Below are 19063 nucleotides of genomic sequence, written 5' to 3'. Positions count from 1 at the left end.
TTTTGCAGTCCCAAAATGAGCACACACTGATTCAATTTTAAGCATGATAACCATCAGTGAGCTCCATATTATAGTTTCAAAAATGAGCATAGATTCAAAAAGCATAGATTCAAAATGATTCATTCTAACAAATGCAATAAGCAAACCTTATAAATATTAAGACATACAGATCATTCAAACAAAAACAAGGGGATCCTGGAACACATTCTTTAAAGTTACGCAAATAACTCTGTTTTTCAATCACAAAAGAAAAGGTACACTAGCTTCTTAGCATGATGCTGCTAATTAATCACTCAAGTCATTTTCTAAACTAAACTAAAACCAAGGGTTCCATTGAATTGATATGTACTCTGTAAACAACTAATATTGATTCCTTTTCCAGCAAATAAGAATATGGTTTCTAGTACATGGACAAAACCTATGAGAATACATTACCTTAGTCCAGTTCTCATTTTAGAGCTATTTTAATTAAACAGAGGTGATGAAACATGATTTCTAATACAGACAATACTCGTCGATGATGAGAAAATAAATAGATTCATAAGGAGAGGATTTTTAAATGCAGGAATTCCAACAAGGCGGCACATAACCCTAAATTCCTAATATCTAAGCATATATTAAGTACAAAAGGGCATGAATAGGATTTTTTCTTTGTTTCATTTTAAAACTCAAAGATGAACATACTTTCCAAGATATGAGTAAGATAACAACATAGGCTACACATTCGGCCAAAGTTTTTTAGCACCACAAAGGAAATGACCCCCTAAATCATGATAAGACCAAAGTCACATTCATGAAGTATTTAGTTAGGTGGCACAGTAAGCATATAAAAGAAATTCCTACACTAATTTCCTGAATATGAACACATATGAATATTTACATTTTTAACAAACATTTATTGAGAGGACTTAAGCAAAGAGGTTTTGGACATTGAAAGTCCATGTTAACAATGCAAGAATAAAGAATGAGTTCAGATTTTTACATCTTAATTACAACTTGAAAAATAACGACATAGAGAAAAGGACTGACCTTTTTCGGGTGCAGTGAAACTGGGGCGCGAGGTCTGAGATCCGACGTACTCCAACCTCGAACTCTAGTAGTTGTTTTTTTAGATAAAAAGATAGCAACAAGCAGTTAATACTTTTGGAGTTAAGAAAAGAAAAGAAAACAAAAGTTTTGTGAAGGCAAGAGGGGCGGCTGAAAACAGCTTCCAGAGGTAAAGAGGCCGTTCTAAAACTTTTTCCAAATGGACTCCCAATGCTAGTATTTATAGGATGAACTTAAGGTTTTCTAGGGTTCCAAGATTTTAGGTGGGATTTCTTGGTCAAAACTCCATTTGAAATTTAAACGTTCGGATTTTATGGATAAGCAGTCCAGATCAGAAAAATGAAAAGAAAATGATAAAAGAAATCGAATTTGAACTCACCAATCCGAATTCAACCTTCAGTCAAAGAGCGTTCTTAGCACGAGATATCTGAGGTCTTTCCCGAAAAGGTGAGACCTCCTCTGATTTTGGGTTGAAATGTTTTTGGAACGTTACCGAGAATGGATGTGGAGAAGAATAAGGTGCGGCTGTTTTTTGAATAGAAATTAGGTTTGCAAACGTTTAGGGATATTTGGGATGGATGGGCTAAAACGTTTGGGCCATGTTTTGGGCTAGAGTTGGCTAAAATGTTGGATCAGATTTTATATGAATTGGGCTAATATGAAGTCTTTTATTTTGTACTTAAGATGCTTTCTTCCTTATATTCTTTTACGCTCCTAAATTAAGATGAAAGACGCTCTTTATTTAATTATAAATTAATATGTATCAAAATATTACTTAATATAAAAATATAAAAATATATTTATTAGTACTCCAATAAAAAATAAAATTATATGATATTGTAATAGTTGTGCGATAATATTTAAAAAATTTAAAAGTAAGTAAATGCTATCTTTTAATTGATAAATAAATGCGATGCGTTTTGCGTAAGATGATGAACAAAAATGTTAAAAGTGATCATGACGATTATAATATTAAGTGATCGCAATATAATGATTAAAATAAATAAATAAATAAATAAATAATAATAATAATAATAATAATAACAATAATAATGATAATGATAACATGAAATGACTACATTTGGATAATGAAGAATGACAAAATTAATAGAAAGCTAATAATTGTAATAAATAACTATTCTTTAAGTTGTCAAAAATATTAGAAGCGTAAATAAATATTTTGGAAGAAAGGCGGGACAAAATTGGTTGTCAACAACTTGTCCCTCTTTGGCCGGTAATGATGAAACAATTTTTGGGTAATGACGTTGACTTAGTAGCCTATTTTGTCCCGACTAAAAGAATTTGAGAGACTATAAGGATGAAGAAATTTTGAGAGAATTGTAGCCGAACTCCGGTCAAGTTGCCTACGTATCTCGGGTTACACGAGTATCAGGCCGTGTGTAGTTCTAGGAAGAACGGTGATACTAAGGAAACAAGGTTGATGCGAATCCCAAAATATTGCCCCAGTGTCGAATATGATGACACTGGGTATTATGGTTGAGGAAAGGGTGTTTGAACGGGAGGAATCTAATTATGAGCATAACTAAACTTAGTTGTCGGGTTACAGACGTAAACAAGACATTTAAGAGCGAAGTCGTTCCTTCCCAACAAATTGTCCCAGTTCACTGCATTAGATAAAGTTCCACGTTGTGCGATGTTACCTGCTAAATCTGCTACAAAGATCTAAGGTATAGCCATTAGTAATAAATGAAAGCATTAAGATAGAATGAAAGTGATAAAATTGGTGCAAGTGAAGAAATCAGCGCGAAATTATTGCTAGATTATTTGAGATAAAAACTAGTGCATATGCAAGATTAGTGAAAAAAAAATGAGAATTAATGTAAGTGCAAAATCGGTGCGCTTTATACAACTTAAGATGTCCAATTTTAAGGCGGACATGCTCAAAATAAAATAATTAAGTCCTATTATAAGGTGGACAAACCCAATTTCGTCTTATTTTAAGGTGGACAAACCCAAATAAAATAATTAAGTCCTATTATAAGGTGGACAAACCAAAACAAATTAATTAAGCCCTATTATAAGATGGACAGTCCCAATTACGTCCTATTTTAAGGTGGACAAACCCAAATGCCTTGTTTGAGGGTAGACGACCCAAATAAAATAATTAACCCAATATATCCTATTTTAGGGTGGACAACCCAATATATCCTATTTTAGGATGGACGAAACCCAATATATTCTTTGAGGGTAAGAACACCTAAATTCTATTTTAGGGTGGATTAACCTAATATATCCTATTTGAGGGTGGATTAACCTAATATATCCTATTTTAGGGTGGAAGAACCCAATATATCCTATTTTAGGGTGGATGAACCCAACATATCCTATTTGAGGGTGGAAGAACCCGATATATCCTATTTTAGGGTGGACGACCCAACATATCCTATTTGAGGGTGGAAAAACCCAACATATCCTATTAGAGGGTGGACGAACCCAAAATATCCTATTTTAGGGTAGAAGAACCCAATATATCCTATTAGAGGGTGGACGAACCCAATATATCCTATTTAGGTGGAAGAACCCAATATATCCTATTTTAGGGTGAAAAAAATCCTATATATATCTTATTTTCGGGTGGAAGAACCCGATATATCCTATTAGAGGGTGGACGAACCCAATATATCCTATTTTAGGGTGAAAGAACCCGATATATCCTATTTTAGGGTGGACGAACTCAATATATCCATTAGGGGTGGACAAATAAGAATATTGGTGCGTACTTACAAATAAGAATATGATGCGGTGCTTTCACAATAGCAAATATTTAAAATATAATATGGAGAGCCAAGCGTGGTGCCTTTGCAATAATGAACATTCATGGTGCAATGCTAATAACTTGGGGATATTCTACCTTGCTGAAATGTTTCTATGAAGAAAATTCCTGCACTCAAAGAAAATTATGAGTTTTGAAATTCGTGTTGTTTTTGCATCATCCTTTGTTTCATGAATCTGGTGATCTCTTTCTTCTAGTGATTCGATCTATGCATTCGAAGAATAGCTAAATCGGCCCACATTACTTAAAGAAACTTGTTCGTATAAAAGAAAGTGGCTGCCTTGCATTGAATATTGAAGCTTTGGCTTTGATTTTGCGCTTCTCGTTGCTATGGCATTGCGGAAATCTGATTATATGAATATGGCTTGCGATTTCAACTTCTGCTTTTTCCAAATAATGATAGGCCGTTTGCAAAATTTGCCCGGTTTCGGCTATGGGGGAATTGAAATTTTTATTTATTGAGACCGAACCCAACATGGGCGCCTACGTATCCCGCTACTAACAGGAATCAGGTCGAACGTAGTTCATTACAAAAAATTGCAAAATAGTAGCTACTCATAAATGCGGGCAGGGGGAGAATGGTTTTCTCAAGTTGCAAGATGACTTCTTAGTCAGTCCTCCTGAGTTGTTGTACGCTTTCTCTTCAAAGGCCTTGGTGCTGATTTTGATGGATCGCCCTCAACAATAATTGCATTTGTGTTTGCGATATTATCATTGCCGGTTGGAGGTTCTTGTTGTAGCTTTATCTTGACATTTTCAATCATAATCTGAATCTTGAATCTCAACGCTAGACATTCTTCAGTGTCATGCCCTTGAATGTTTGAGTGGTAAGCACAAATCTTAGATAAATCAAAGTTTGGCGGTGGATGCTTAGGTATGAATCCCTTTTTTGGTTGTAGAATGCCCCCAGCACTTAATCTCTCAAGTATATTTGACAATGGCTCATCGAGAGGGGTGAAGGAGAAAGATTTCATCTTCTTCTGTTGTCGAGAGCTAGACTGTGCCTGGTGAAACCCTTGTTGGCAACCATGTTGCGATTTTTGCTAGCTAGGACGCTGCATAGTGGCATAAGATTGCAAAATTTGGTGACTTTGATGGCATTGCGCTTGATGCATAGTCATGGAAGAGAATTTGTTTTCCTTTATTTCGCTTTGCATATTTCTTGGTATCTTCGCTTGGAAGGTTTGGTGAATGGCTTGTGTTGCTGAGCTATTTATAATTCTTCCTCCTTGAATGCCACTTTCTAGTTCTTTACCAATCCTAATCAAATCAGAGAAGTTGCGTGCACAAGCTCCGAGCAGCTTATCATAGTATAAGCCTTGTTGAATTCGGATGAAGGTTGAGACCAATTCTACCTCAGGCAATAGAGGATGTATTTTTGAAGCTTCTAACCTCCATCGTATGGCATATTCTTGGAAAGACTCATGCGGCATTTTATTTAATTTGAGCAAATCGGCTATGTGCGGATCGTCTCCAACATTGAACTCGTATTGCTTTATAAAGTCGCGGGCCATATCTTCCCACGTGTTCCATTTGCTAAAATCTTGTTTGGTGTACCAAGTGAGTGCCAATCCTGATAAACTTTGAATGAATAGTCTCATTCGTATTGCTTCGTCATGTCCAATGCCAATTAATCTGCTACAGTAGTCCTTTAAATGAGCGACGGGATCTCCCTCACCATTGAAAGTGTTAAAGTTAGGTATCTTGTACCCTTGCGGAAGCTCAACATTTGGATGCACACATAAATCTTCATACTTCAAACTCTGGAAATTTCTTGAATGTAACTCTTCATTAATGGCTTTCCTCAAATCGTGGAGTTCTTTTCCCAAATCTTCTTGGCAAATCGACTTGATTTCCTTTCTAGGCCTCCTATATGGGCATATTGCTAGTTTGTTTTGCTTATTTTTCTCAAATGGAGTTGTGGTTATGGAAAGTTGAGGATTAGGAATTATCATTACTTGATTGGGAGTGTAGGTTGATGGCATTTGTGGAGCAAGAGCATAAGTAGAAGTTGGGTTAGGAGAAATGGTTAAGGAAATGTTTTGGGTTGAGCTGGAAACTGAGGTTGCGTTTGGAAGAAAACTGAAGGTATTTCCCAAATTGACCAAAATGTTTCTTCGAACCACATTTTTTTCGCTATCATCATTTTTTTTCTGGCACCAATCCCATGTTAGTGTTGAACGATTCAGATCTCTTTGCCATTTTAGTCTCGTCCTTAATGCAGATTCGCAACCAAAACAATGTTTAATGCTAAGCAACCTCTAAAGAATACAATAAAACTAAACAAACACAAAATAAAGTGTTAGTGCATGAACAATATAAAAATGAAGTAAATGCACAAAATAATAAAATATGTGATAAATTAGTTCGTGATTTGTTAAGCAAGAATAGATTACCTAAGAGATGACTGAGTTGTAGAAAGGAGAATAACTTATTAGCTAGTAGGCTCTAACGCTTGAGAATTAATGGAAGAAAAAGCAAACTATATTGGAGTAGAATTTGAAGTTTGAAGAAAGGCTGACTTATGTCGAACACCAAAGCTTGGCTCTAATTTGATTCTTATCCTTCCCTAACTCCAGTATATTCCAAAAAATTGCCCCGGTAATTAGGATGTTTCTGATGAAGATGTCTTGATTGCATGCCAAAAATTTGCCCAAGTTTCATTCTCATTGTTTGGGGGAATATTAAATTTTATAATAATAAGACCGAGACTTATATAGGCGGCCTACGTATGCTGTATCCCACAGGAAATCAGGTCAAACGTAGTTCCAGTTACATGCAAATGGAATATTAAAATTTCTATTCTAATATGACCGGGTCCCTATGTGGGCTGCCTACGTATCCACCGAGGAATCGGGTCAAGCGTAGTTCGCTAAAAAGGAGATTTTAAAAAAAATAAAATAATAAAAGACATACAAAGATTGATCTTTCAAGCTTATAAAAGTAAATAATTGTTCCCATAAAGATAAACTATCCTACTTCATGTCATTATTTAAATTCCCACCATACGCCTAGCGGTCTTTCTTAATGAAACCATTCTTAGTGCTCTGCCTGGCTATATCATAAGTGTTTGCAGCAGATGCAGGAAAGGATAAATTTGGCACAATAAACCTTGGTCCAACAATTGCTTGGCTTTGAGGAGGAACTTGACTTGCAAATTGTGGATAAGCTGCTTGATTATGATTTGGCATCGGCATGATGGCTGGAGGTTGATTCAAAACAAATTGAGGGTGAGCCAATGGTCTCTGAACGATCCTACCATTATCCAATAGTTTTGGATCGCTTCTTTCAAACAATGACACTCGTGTTGCCTTCGGTGTTCAACTTAAGTCAACCTTTGGAAGGAAAATGAAATATTTCCCATGTGTAGGGTAGGTATGATTAACGTGAGGCAAGAAAGTGTTAAAGGCTAAGAGTCCGCATTTAGAAATTTTCCTAAGCCCTAAGAAGAAACCGATGGATCGAGTCTTATAAAGGTTATTTTAAAAGAGGCTAAAGCCAGGTTATGGCTTTAGACATATTTTGATGCTTGTTGGGATATATTATAGACAAACTCGGGATTAAGATAGAAAAATTATGATTGATCGAGCGCACGAGAGTTGAACTTAATATACCCAAGAGTTGCGAACGGCTCTAAAATTTATTTTAGCATTGGCGGGTTGCAAAATGTCAAGGACGGGAGACCTATGAGATTGTCCCTCGCGACTTGCATGCCAAAAATTGAAATTAATGGGTGCGCGAAGATAAATCTCGGTGACCCAAAAATAAGAATGATGCGATTAAACGAGTGAAGACTCCGCAGAAGTAAGGTACTTGAAAAGTCATTCTTGAACAACTTGATGGAAAATGTCGAATAAATTTCAACTAGTGTCATTTGATAGATTGCGCAAATAAATTTGGACATCTACCAATTTAAGAAGCGATAAATGGTGAAAAATTATCAAATGGGCTAGATAGATCCTACGAGGCGCAGAACTAATGGACCAAATGTTATGTCGTTTGAGATGGAAGATCATGCCCATAAAAGGACTTGGAAAATTGGAGAAGGTAAAAGCTCTAGAATTCGAACTTGATGCGAGGCCAATTATTTTGACACTTTTTTAGAAAAAAAAAATAGATTTGGTTAACTAAGGAAACAATAATGGGAAAAACAATTATAAGAGTATGCCTAAAAAAATAGTTGGAATGATAAGAATTAACTTCAAGTGCTGGCAAAAGAATTTTTTTCGAGGCTAATTCGCGGATGCGAAAATCAGGAAATTTAATAATTAAAGACTTCCGACGATTAGAACTTTTCGAATAAAACGTCCTACTTTGTAAAAAAATAGGGGATCACGCTCAAAAAAATGGAGGGATAGGCACTAAAGGTTCTCTAGAGTTGCTAAAGTGCGGTAAGCGCGGAATTATTTGATTATCATTTTAAAAAAAAAAATCGTGAAGTTTATGTATAAAAATAATTAAAAGACACCAGGAGACATAAAGAGGTAAGTAAAAGGACAATCTACAATAAAGATTGAAAGATAAGGAAAATACAAATTCAATTCTCTTATGAAATTAAGGGAAACTAATGATGTTAGTAAATAACAAATAAAGGAACACAACAAACACTCAAGTAAAGGGCACATTACAAATAAATGCAAGTAGATCACGTAGAAAGCAAGCAAACAACTTACAAAGTTTATAACACAAGCATATTAAATAACAATCACGCATCTTAATTATTAGGACTCATTGTCCGTGTAGATTTAGGACTCATAGTCCATGTATTTGTATTGTACTAGGTTAGCTATTTCCCTTACCAATATCCCTTTGCATTCATATATATATATATATATATATATATATATATATATATATATATATATATATATATGAAGAAAGATGCGGTGCATTATTCGGCCCAATACTAATTCTCGATTTACATGGTATCGAAGTTCGGGGCTTTCCACCTTTATTTAATCGTTGTCTTTCTTTTTAGCCACTTCTTCCTCGATACTATGACTTCCCGGCGGCTTTTTTCTTCCCTTTCTTCGGATATCTCGCTTCCTTTTTCCACGCGGATATTGAATCCTCGATCTACATCGGTATTTCGTCGGGATCTTTCGCCATCTTTTCAATTCCTCCTTTCCTCTTTACCTCGATCTTTCCTGCTTCACGGTGTTGCGTCAAACATTACGCAGTCTGTTACGGCCCGATTGGCACGACTTCACTTCCACGCACACGGTGGAATAACCGAACGACAATTCCACGCCGCTTCCGTTACTGTGACTTTGCGGCATTGGGCTTGCCAATGTCACTTTTGGTGATTCTCAGCTCGTTCGATTGAAGATTATCTTACATGGCGTATAATTCACCTCCTCGTTGATCGCTCATGAACTTCTTGGTTTGTGGATGGCTCTACACTCGACGAACTCGATTTTTATGTAATGTCTCCGTCGCTTGACAAGTTAATCCACTACCCATCGTTCATGGGTTAGAGTTGATCAAAGTGTACGGTCTTGGCTCTTTGCAACATTGTATCGTGAGGTCTCGTTGATGTTCAACATTACTACATCGCGTGATATTTGGCTATCCCTACACGGACGTTTATGGATGCTAATCGGAGACAAGTCAATAGAACCCCAGGCGACAACTTACTAACTTTGCGCCAGCGATTCTATGACTATCGATGAGTATCAGGGAAGCTAAGAAAATAGCAGAGACTCCCTCGCGACGATTAACTATCGATTCTTCTCAAGATTTTATTGACCATGTCCTTCTTGGGTTAGAAAGGGGTATGACACACTGGTTGGTATTATTACTCACACTTTCGGCGACTATCTCTGGAAGAACTTCGCGCCAAACTTTTGCTTAGCGACGGCGGTTGCGACGACTTTGAACGAGCTCGACTCTGTTATATACTCATCCAAGCTTTGTTGCCCAGAATGTATCTTCTAATCCCTTTTCTACATCTAGTAGTCAGACGGTATCTCAAGGGGGGTGGCGGTCGCTCTTCTCATCTAGAGGTCGTGGTCGCGGAGGAAGGGCGAAGCTCGTTCAAGTGGTCGTAGTCAACTACGACAAGTTTTTTGCAATAACTCTCTCGCGCATTAGTTTTAATGGACGGTCTTCATCGAGGTATTGGTAGTGTTTCTCCTTTCCTTATAGTTCACGATGCTACTTGATGTCACCCATCTTGCAAATCTTGGTAGCACGCCTTAATCTCTTTTTTCAAATTTGTGGGTATCTGGTCACTCTGCGTTACAATGTAATAACCGTTTCAATCATGCCTTTGTTGCTAATGATCTTCCCTAGAGTCTTTTGGTACTATGTACATTGGTGAAACAAATGGCCCCACAACTTCGGCTTGTTATATCCGCGTTTTTGTACAATCGGATAATTCAAAAATTGCGGGAAGATGACAAGCAAGGCCTTACTCTTATTTTGTTAGGCGTATGAGTTGCTTATAGAAGAATTTGGAAGTGGGAATATTAAGAGAGGCTAGGGGCAAAAAGTAAATTCGCCCATATGACTCGTGAAAATATGGAGGAAGGCGAAGGGTAAATTTGGAAAGTTGGAAAATAAATTTTATGAGATGTAGAATACAAAAAAAAAAAAAAAAAGGGGCTTGATCATTGGGCCGTATTTTGGCGAGTCATCTTAACATGGTGGGCTTAAGCCCGCGTATGAGTTAATGAACTAAGTTAAAAGATGACTAAGTCATCTTATTTCAGAAGTTATGTCAAGAAGAGAAAGAACAAGAAGAAGGATTTTAAAGGACCGTTCGGCCATAAGTAACATCAACAACATCCTTGGGAATTTTTCATCAAAAAATTTATCTCTTAGCAACAATTCATTGAAGGGTCTTTAAGCAAAGTAGAGTGGTTCTTGAAGCAAACGAAAAACATATCTTCGTACGAGTTGTCTTTCTCGTCAAGTGAAGGGTTAGAGGCTCGAAGGTAAGAATTCATTCCCTTTTTATAAGTTATGGATGTTGTGCGTAGATGTAGAGTGTAAAATGAATGGAATTCATGAAGAACATGAATATAGAGGTGGTGGCTGTGGTGTATATTGTATGTATAGCATTATATGTGTTGAATTATGAAGGAATGGTGAGCAAGTTTTATTTAGTATGTTGGTTGTTGTGTTGATAGTTTGGCCGGGTTGAATTCCCGGATTGTTGTTGATTAAAAATTGGCTAAGTTGAATTTCGGGGATGATGTATTTACGGGGAGAGTCTTTGCGAAATTTCGGCGACAAATAATTACTTTAAATTTCAACTTCTAGATGCTCTAATTAACATTTGGTAAATGTGACCAAATTGTAGATTTTAGCGAATTTGGAACTTGAGTTTGGAGGAGAGACGTAAAAGGCGGAAAAGGTATTGTTGCACTTTTTTCTCGCATTTAGACATTAGGTTTGGATACGGAGCCTCGGGGACGATCCCTATTCCTAGAAATTTAAGATTGAATTTGACCCTTTTTTCATTCAATAGAATTTTAAATGTTCTATGAATAGTTGGAAAAATTGCATAAACGTTTGAACTTGCAAAATAAATTCGACTTTTAAAGTTTACGTAAATGTCATGAAATGTATTATACGTAAATTGTGTGCCGCTTCCGTTAGACCCGAGGTGGACCCATCGGTCCGAGATTTTCTTCATTGTTCCATTTATCAACGATTAGTGTTTTTCGTGGAAATATTTACGTGATGACAATAACGAAGATAATAAAGAAGAGAATATGTTTAAGACGAGTATGATAAGAATGATTCCGTGACTAAAGTTTCGAGTTAGGAATTCAATATGAGTATGAAAGTGTCCAGCAAGCTTTTGATTTCAATTTTATTTTATTATGACTCTATTTCCTAAAGATTCTAAAGTGTATGAATAAATGTTTTATAAGGCTTATGATCTTATTCCATGCTTCTCTTAATGCCATTAACTTCATTTAGTCTACAATTAAGATTGGTTCCTGAGTGAGCGGAGTGATCACGATTATTCCATAAAAACGTAATCGGAGGTTATCGACCTTATGTCACTCCGGCAAAGTTGTAGCTTTCACTTGGCTCTCATGCATGCTTTATATTTTCTTATGATTTACTTTACGACACGTTGTGAATGCGGCCCTAACCTTTACGGTGGCGGTGTCTACCCGGACGCGGGAGGCACGTCGCGGGCTCATTACACACCGTACCTACATGGTCGGGCCGGTTATTCTGCGGATATTTTTTTTTTTTTTTTGAAAGTTAGCATGCATGGCATACGCCCCAGGGGGCATTCTAATGACCATATCGTTGTCCATGATCCTCGGAAAATGTTCACCGTATATGGTCGGGCGATGTCCATTTGGTCGGGCGAGCGGTCGCGCGCACTTTATATGGGGGCGGGGCGGTGATCACAGGTACCTCCACGGACGGGCGGTTACTTGCGATGTTTATATAATACTCTAGACGGTAAAGTTTACTTACATAATATCCCCCGAGTTGTCAAATAGAGATACGGGTTATATGTTATGTCATTTTCCTATGTCCAATTTTATGTATCCAATTTTAATCAACCTGATATTACTTATGCCTCACATACTCGGTACATTGCACTGCGGCGTCCGCTTCTCGGTTACGGCTGCCGTTTCCATCTTGCATGTGAGATCGGAGTTGACGGACTTGATCTAGGAGCTCTCAGGCGGTGCATTGACGTGCTCCGGTTGTTCGAGGAACCTCGGATTTCTTGGTACTACTTTTGTGTACATAGTTGAATGTGCCCTTTGATATTATATGTATTTTGTTTAGAGGCTCGTTTAACGGATAGGTACGGAAGATATTTTGTAGTTTGTTTGTCCCCGTCGATGTATATTAAATTAGTAAAGTTTAGTAGTACATGTTCATAATAATGTTGTAAATGATAATGCTAAGTAAAGAAATGACGGTGTAATTCATGTGGCCCGCTTAGTAGTAGAAGTATGACACGAGGTAAGGGGTGCTCGAGTCAGTATCGGGTACCGTCGCGGCCTGTTGGGTCGTGACATCGACTCATTGCGTCCGCTAAAGCGTATGACCCCTTGTGAAGGTAATTTTTTACAAAATCCCCTTATCAGCTTTGATCGTGTGTTGGTTGGGAATGGTACTTTGCTTAATATTAAAAATATTGGATATTCTCGTTACACACATCCGTCACTCACCAAGCTCAATGTTTAATTTCCTCGAACAATGGTCATAATTAATTTAAGTCAAGAAGTTGTGTAAGGATAATAATTGTTCTATTAATTTTGATGATTCTTACATTTACGTGGACAAAGCCTCGGGTCAAACTCTCCCTGCAAGACTCCGGTAAGGGTGATGTTTATCATTAGCTGTCTTATTCGGTGTCTTCTCATCCTCAAGCGTTTGTTGCTCGACGTCAGCACAGGAGATATTTGGCATCATAGATTAGGTCATAGTGGAGCTATACTTTAGATCGTCTTAGGAAAAATAATAGCATTAGTTTGCTTAACTCTTTCAGTAGTGATTGTATCCCTTGTCGTTTAGGAAAATCTCAACGTTTACCATTTAATTTAGTAGATCACTGTAGTTCTTTTCCTCTAGACATTATTCACTCAGATGTTTGGCAATCACCGATTTTATCGAACTTGGGGTTCAAATATTATGTTATTTTTGTTGATGATTTTCTCGATTTACATGGTTGTACCCTATGAAAAATAAGTCGGAAGTGTTTTCACACATTTTTGTGCCTTTCAAAAACTAGCGAGAGAACATGTTTGACACTAAAATAAAGACTTTTCAAAGTGATGGCGGTGGTGAATTTGATAACACGTCTATGCTCTCACATTTTTCTACAACGGAATTTTTTTCGTAAATCGTGTCCGGACACTCCTCGACAAAATGGGGTTGCCCGAACGGAAGCAGGCATATTATTGAAATGGTACATCTTGTTCTCGTAGAGGCTAATTTACCATCACAATTTTGGGTTGATGCTTTGCTTATTATCTTTGTTTATACAATTAATAGATTGCTTAATATTTTGCAAACTTTCTCCCTTTGAAAAACTTTTTTCATAGACCGGCGGACTATAATTTTCTTAGAGTTTTTGGTTGTGAATGCTTTCATGGCCTTTACGCTCGAGTGTCTCTGCAAGCTCACACCTCGTTCGGTCCATTGTATTTTTTCTTGGTTATGCATCTAATTCTAAAGGATATCGTTGTCTAGATCCCAAATCGAATTCGTGTATATGTCGGTCGCCATGTTATTTTTCATGAGTACGTATTTCCGTATGCTACATTATCTTGTTCTTCGGATGTGTCTTCCTCCAATCTCTCCAAATCACGCTTGTGGTTACATCACCTACTTATTTACTCCACCACCACCTGTACCGTGACTCCTTACACCCGTTTCTTAATTCTCCTCCATGCTTAAAATTAACTCGATTAATGGCCTACTATAGATCCATCCGTGGACCATATGCGGGGGACCTCGTTATCCTAAAGGGCTAAGCGTATATTTGAAAGATGAATGTGCCATTATATGTCATCCCATTGCTCTTTAATCAATTAAACAACTATATTCCCAAAATGAGATACAAACATATCTTTAAAGCTTTATTACATACCAGCTAAAATATTTCCTAATCTAGGTAAGCTAAGTGCACTTCTTCGTCGCGTCCAAACTTCTTCACTATTGATAAGGCGCGCCAAGGCTAGTCTTCTATTCACTAAAGCTTGGGATCGTCATGATTAATCTGCATCACAAAAAAGTTAGATAAACCCGCCCTCCTAAAGCTTAATTAATTTAGAACAATGGTCCATATTTTGGCACATCAACCTTTAAATGATGCACACAATATGATAAGCGTCGCTTGGGGTCGTGAACTCAACATTTGGGTAAGGTTTACTAATGTAAATATACGAAAGGATATTAAGCAATATTTAATTATGCATGCCCTTAGGAAAAAAGTGTTGTTTTAGCTCTATCCTAGGTTTTTCTAGATTTGATTGACTAGACTTTCAAGGTTAATGCGGTTCTCGAGTGAGAAGGCTTTCGCACGAAAAATTCGGACACCCCGCGCATATGCCAACTCTCCTAAAATTTGGGATTTTGAAAGAAATTTTGCGGGTGCGCAAAACACACCTCACGTGTACGTGTGACAGTGTGAATTTCCGGAAGTGGAGCAAATATGAACGGAATGATAGTTAAAGAAAGCGGTAACATATTATTACATAGAAAAATTCACATGAGGAAATAATTAAAGCAATAATTAAAATCACTTAAAAGCACATAAGAGAAAAAATAAAAGCAGCAATAAAAAATAAAAATAAAAATAAAAAATCAACTAAAACATCCAAAAAATTAATTATTAACCTAAGTTTGTTATGGTTAAGAACCTAATATTCCCAGGCAAAAACTGAATTCGAAAGCGGACGCCAAGTGATTCACCATACGTCATTTTAATTATTTTAACGGTCAAATTAAATAAATGCGGAGTATCCTAATTATTTAAAGGGTTCTTAAGGAGGGTTAAGCCACCCTAATTATTTTAACGGTGAATTAGGACACCTTTATTAATTAAATAAATGCTTAAAATTAACTTTAAAATTATATTTAGGTCTAATTGTCTTAACTAATGTGATTAGGAAGGTAAGGGTTCTTAGTTATCATAAGAGGAAGGGGTTAAGCATCCTTTAAGATTCATAATTAATTACGATTAACAATTTTTTTATTTTTTGTTTTATTTGAATTTTTGTAAATAATTTAAACTTTAGATTAATTAATTAAAAATTAAAATATTAAAGAAGTAATGAAAATTTTAGTTATAAGTTAAACTTATAAAAAAGGGTGATGCAGTTGTTGTTGTTAGTGAAGGTCTTTTAAGCGTTTAAAATAATCCATAATTTAGAATCAATTGTCTTTAACTACTCAAATGTTAGAGGTGACAAAAAATAGGAAAGGTAAGGCAATATGCATATCAGCTATTAAAGTAAAAAAAAAAAAAAATCTTTATAAGCAAGTCTCCTTCATTTAAAAATAGGCCTAAACTTGGCGTCATCCTGGTTTGGCAAAAAATGCGGTTTCGGAGATACAAAATATATTTAGATTTCACTTTCAATGATGGACCAAAAGACTATAAAGAATCATTTTTTTCACGTTTGTGCTTTCAAAAACTACATAGCCAATTTTTAAACCGTTTTGGGGTTCATAAAATAGAGTTTTGGAAAATATTACTTTTCGATAGCTGCTGAAATAATGTACCAATTGTGCCTCCCCTCTAAATTAGGTATTTGAAGACTAGTAATCTTAAGTGTAACACATACACAATCAGAGAACAAACAGTTAATAAATCCTATAACAAGTTTGAAAAATGCAAGAGTCGTTCTTTTCTTCTCCCCTCTTTTCCTCGCTCCTGTTGGGATGTTTTTTCAGAGAGGGACAGAACTGAATGAGGAAACAATTTTGTGTTCCAGACTTCCTCTCATCCCTCTTTGCAATTTTTGTTCGGATGAGTTTAGAGGGAACGAGAGAAGTGACTGAAAAGAAGACGCGATTCCATATCCAATGGCGGCAAGGGACTTATGCAGCGGTGAGAGCCTTTCATGAAAGACTACATGTTACTCCCAAAGTGTACATGCAAAAGGAAGGGAAAACAAGAAATTAATGAGACAATTCAAATATTTAAGAGTGTAAAAAGAAAATTCCAGAAGGAATTCTATTTGCAACAATGTAATAATCCACAAAAAAAAAAAAAAAAAAAAATATATATATATATATATATATATATATATATATATATATATATATATATATATATATTTCCCTTCTATAGTATCAATCCGTTCAGAAGTTTAGGCAAATATAGTTCACATCAGATTCCTCCTCTTTCGCAGTCCCAAAATGAACACACACCGATTCAATTTTAAGCATGATAACAATCAGTGAGCTCCATATTATAGTTTCAACTAGGCAAGCTTAAATACTTAAATGAGCATAGATTCAAAATGATTCATTCTTACAAATGCAATAAGCAAACCTTATAAATATTAAGACATACAGATCATTCAAACAAAAACAAGGGGATCCTGGAACACATTCTTTAAAGTTACGCAAATAACTCTGTTTTTCATTCACAAAAGAAAAGGTACAATAGCTTCTTAGCATGATGCTGCTAATTAATCACTCAAGTCATTTTCTAAACTAAACTAAAACCAAGGGTTCCATTGAATTGATATGTACTCTGTAAACAACTAATATTGATTCCTTTTCCAGCAAATAAGAATATGGTTTCTAGTACATGGACAAAACCTATGAGAATACATTACCTTAATCCAGTTCTCATTTTAGAGCTATTTTAATTAAACAGAGGTGATGAAACATGATTTCTCATACAGACAATACTCGTCGATGATGAGAAAATAAATAGATTCATAAGGAGAGGATTTTTAAATGCAGGAATTCCAACAAGGCGGCACATAACGCTAAATTCCTAATATCTAAGCATATATTAAGTACAAAAGGGCATGAATAGGATTTTTTTTCTTTGTTTCATTTTAAAACTCAAAGATGAACATACTTTCCAGGATATGAGTAAGATAAAAACATAGGCTACACATTCGGCCAAAGTTTTTGTAGCACCACAAAGGAAATGACCCCCTCAATCATGGTAAGACCAAATTCACATTCATGAAGTATTTAGTTAGGTGGCACAGTAAGCATATAAAGAAATTCCTACACTAATTTCCTGAATATGAACGCATGAATATTCACATTTTTAACAAACATTTATTGAGAGGACTTAAGCAAAGAGGTTTCGGATATTGAAAGTCCATGTTAACAATGCAAGAATAAAGAATGAGTGCGGATTTTTACATCTTAATTACAACTTGAAAAATAACAACATAAAGAGAAGGACTGATCTTTTTCGGTGCAGTGAAACTGGGGCGCGAGGTCTGAGATCCGACGTACTCCAACCTCGAACTCTAGTAGTTTTTTTTTAGATAAAAATATAGCAGCAAGCAATTAATATTTTTCGAGTTAAGAAAAGAAAACAAAAGTTTTGTGAAGGCGCAGCAAGCAGTTAATATTTTTGGAGTTAAGAAAAGAAAAGAAAACAAAAGTTTTGTGAAGGCAAGAGGGGCGGCTGAAAACAGCTTCCAGAGGTAAAGAGGCCATTCTAAAACTTTTTCCAAATGGACTCCCAATGCTAGTATTTATACGATGAACTTCAGGTTTGCTAGGGTTCTAAGATGTTAGGCGGGATTTCTTGGTCAAAACTCCATTTGAAATCCAAAAGTTCGAATTTTTATGGATATGCCAGTCCAGATCAGAAAAAGAAAGAACCAGACGAAATCAATTAAAGCTTTGTACTATAGAAAATGAAAAGAAAATGATAAAAGAAATCGAATTTGAACTCACCAATCCGAATTCATGCTTCAGTCAAAGAGCGTTCTTAGCACGAGATATCTGAGGTCTTTCCCGAAAAGGTGAGACCTCCTCTGATTTTGGGTTGAAAATTTTTTGGAACGTTATTGAGAATGGATGTGGAGAAGAATAAGGTGCGGCTGTTTTTTGAATAGAAATTAGGTTTGTAAATGTTTAGGGATATTTGGGATGGATGGGCTGAAACGTTTGGGCAATGTTTTGGGCTAGAGTTGGCTAAAATGTTGGATCAGATTTTATATGAATTGGGCTAGTATGAAGTCTTTTATTTTGTACTTAAGATGCTTTCTTCCTTATATTCTTTTGCGCTCCTAAATTAAGATGAAAGACACTCTTTATTTAATTATAAATTAACATGTATCAAAATATTACTTAATATAAAATATAAAAATATATTTATTAGTACTCCAATAAAAAATAAAATTATATGATATTGTAATAGTTGTGCGATAATATTTAAAATGTTTAAAAGTAAGTAAATGCTATCGTTTAATTGATAAATAAATGCGATGCGTTTTGCGTAAGACGATGAATAGAAATGTTAAAAGTGATCATGACGATTATAATATTAAGTGATCGCAATATAATGATGATCATAATAATAATAATAAGAACAATAATAAGAACAACAACAACAACAACAACAACAACAACAACAACAACAACAATAATAGGAAATGACTACATTTGGATAATGAAGAACGATAAAATTAATAGAAAGCTAATAATTGTAATAAATAACTATTCTTTAAGTTGTCAAAAATATTAGAAGCGTAAATAAATACTTTGGAAGAAAGGCGGGACAAAATTGGGTGTCAACAC

General features: G+C 35.7%; 1 long non-coding RNA gene across 1 annotated transcript; it reads left to right on the top strand.

Moving 5' to 3' along the window:
* The first annotated feature begins 1087 nt into the window (after positions 1-1087).
* Positions 1088-18212, top strand: LOC132053754 (uncharacterized). The gene is made up of 2 exons (XR_009414203.1): positions 1088-1349; positions 18096-18212. It is a non-coding gene; the product is annotated as an uncharacterized LOC132053754 (long non-coding RNA).
* Positions 18213-19063: the final 851 nt, after the last annotated feature.

This window comes from Lycium ferocissimum, chromosome 1, assembly GCF_029784015.1.
Source record: "Lycium ferocissimum isolate CSIRO_LF1 chromosome 1, AGI_CSIRO_Lferr_CH_V1, whole genome shotgun sequence".
In the NCBI taxonomy this organism is placed as follows: Eukaryota; Viridiplantae; Streptophyta; class Magnoliopsida; order Solanales; family Solanaceae; genus Lycium; species Lycium ferocissimum.
This window is presented reverse-complemented; position numbering and strand designations above follow the sequence as displayed.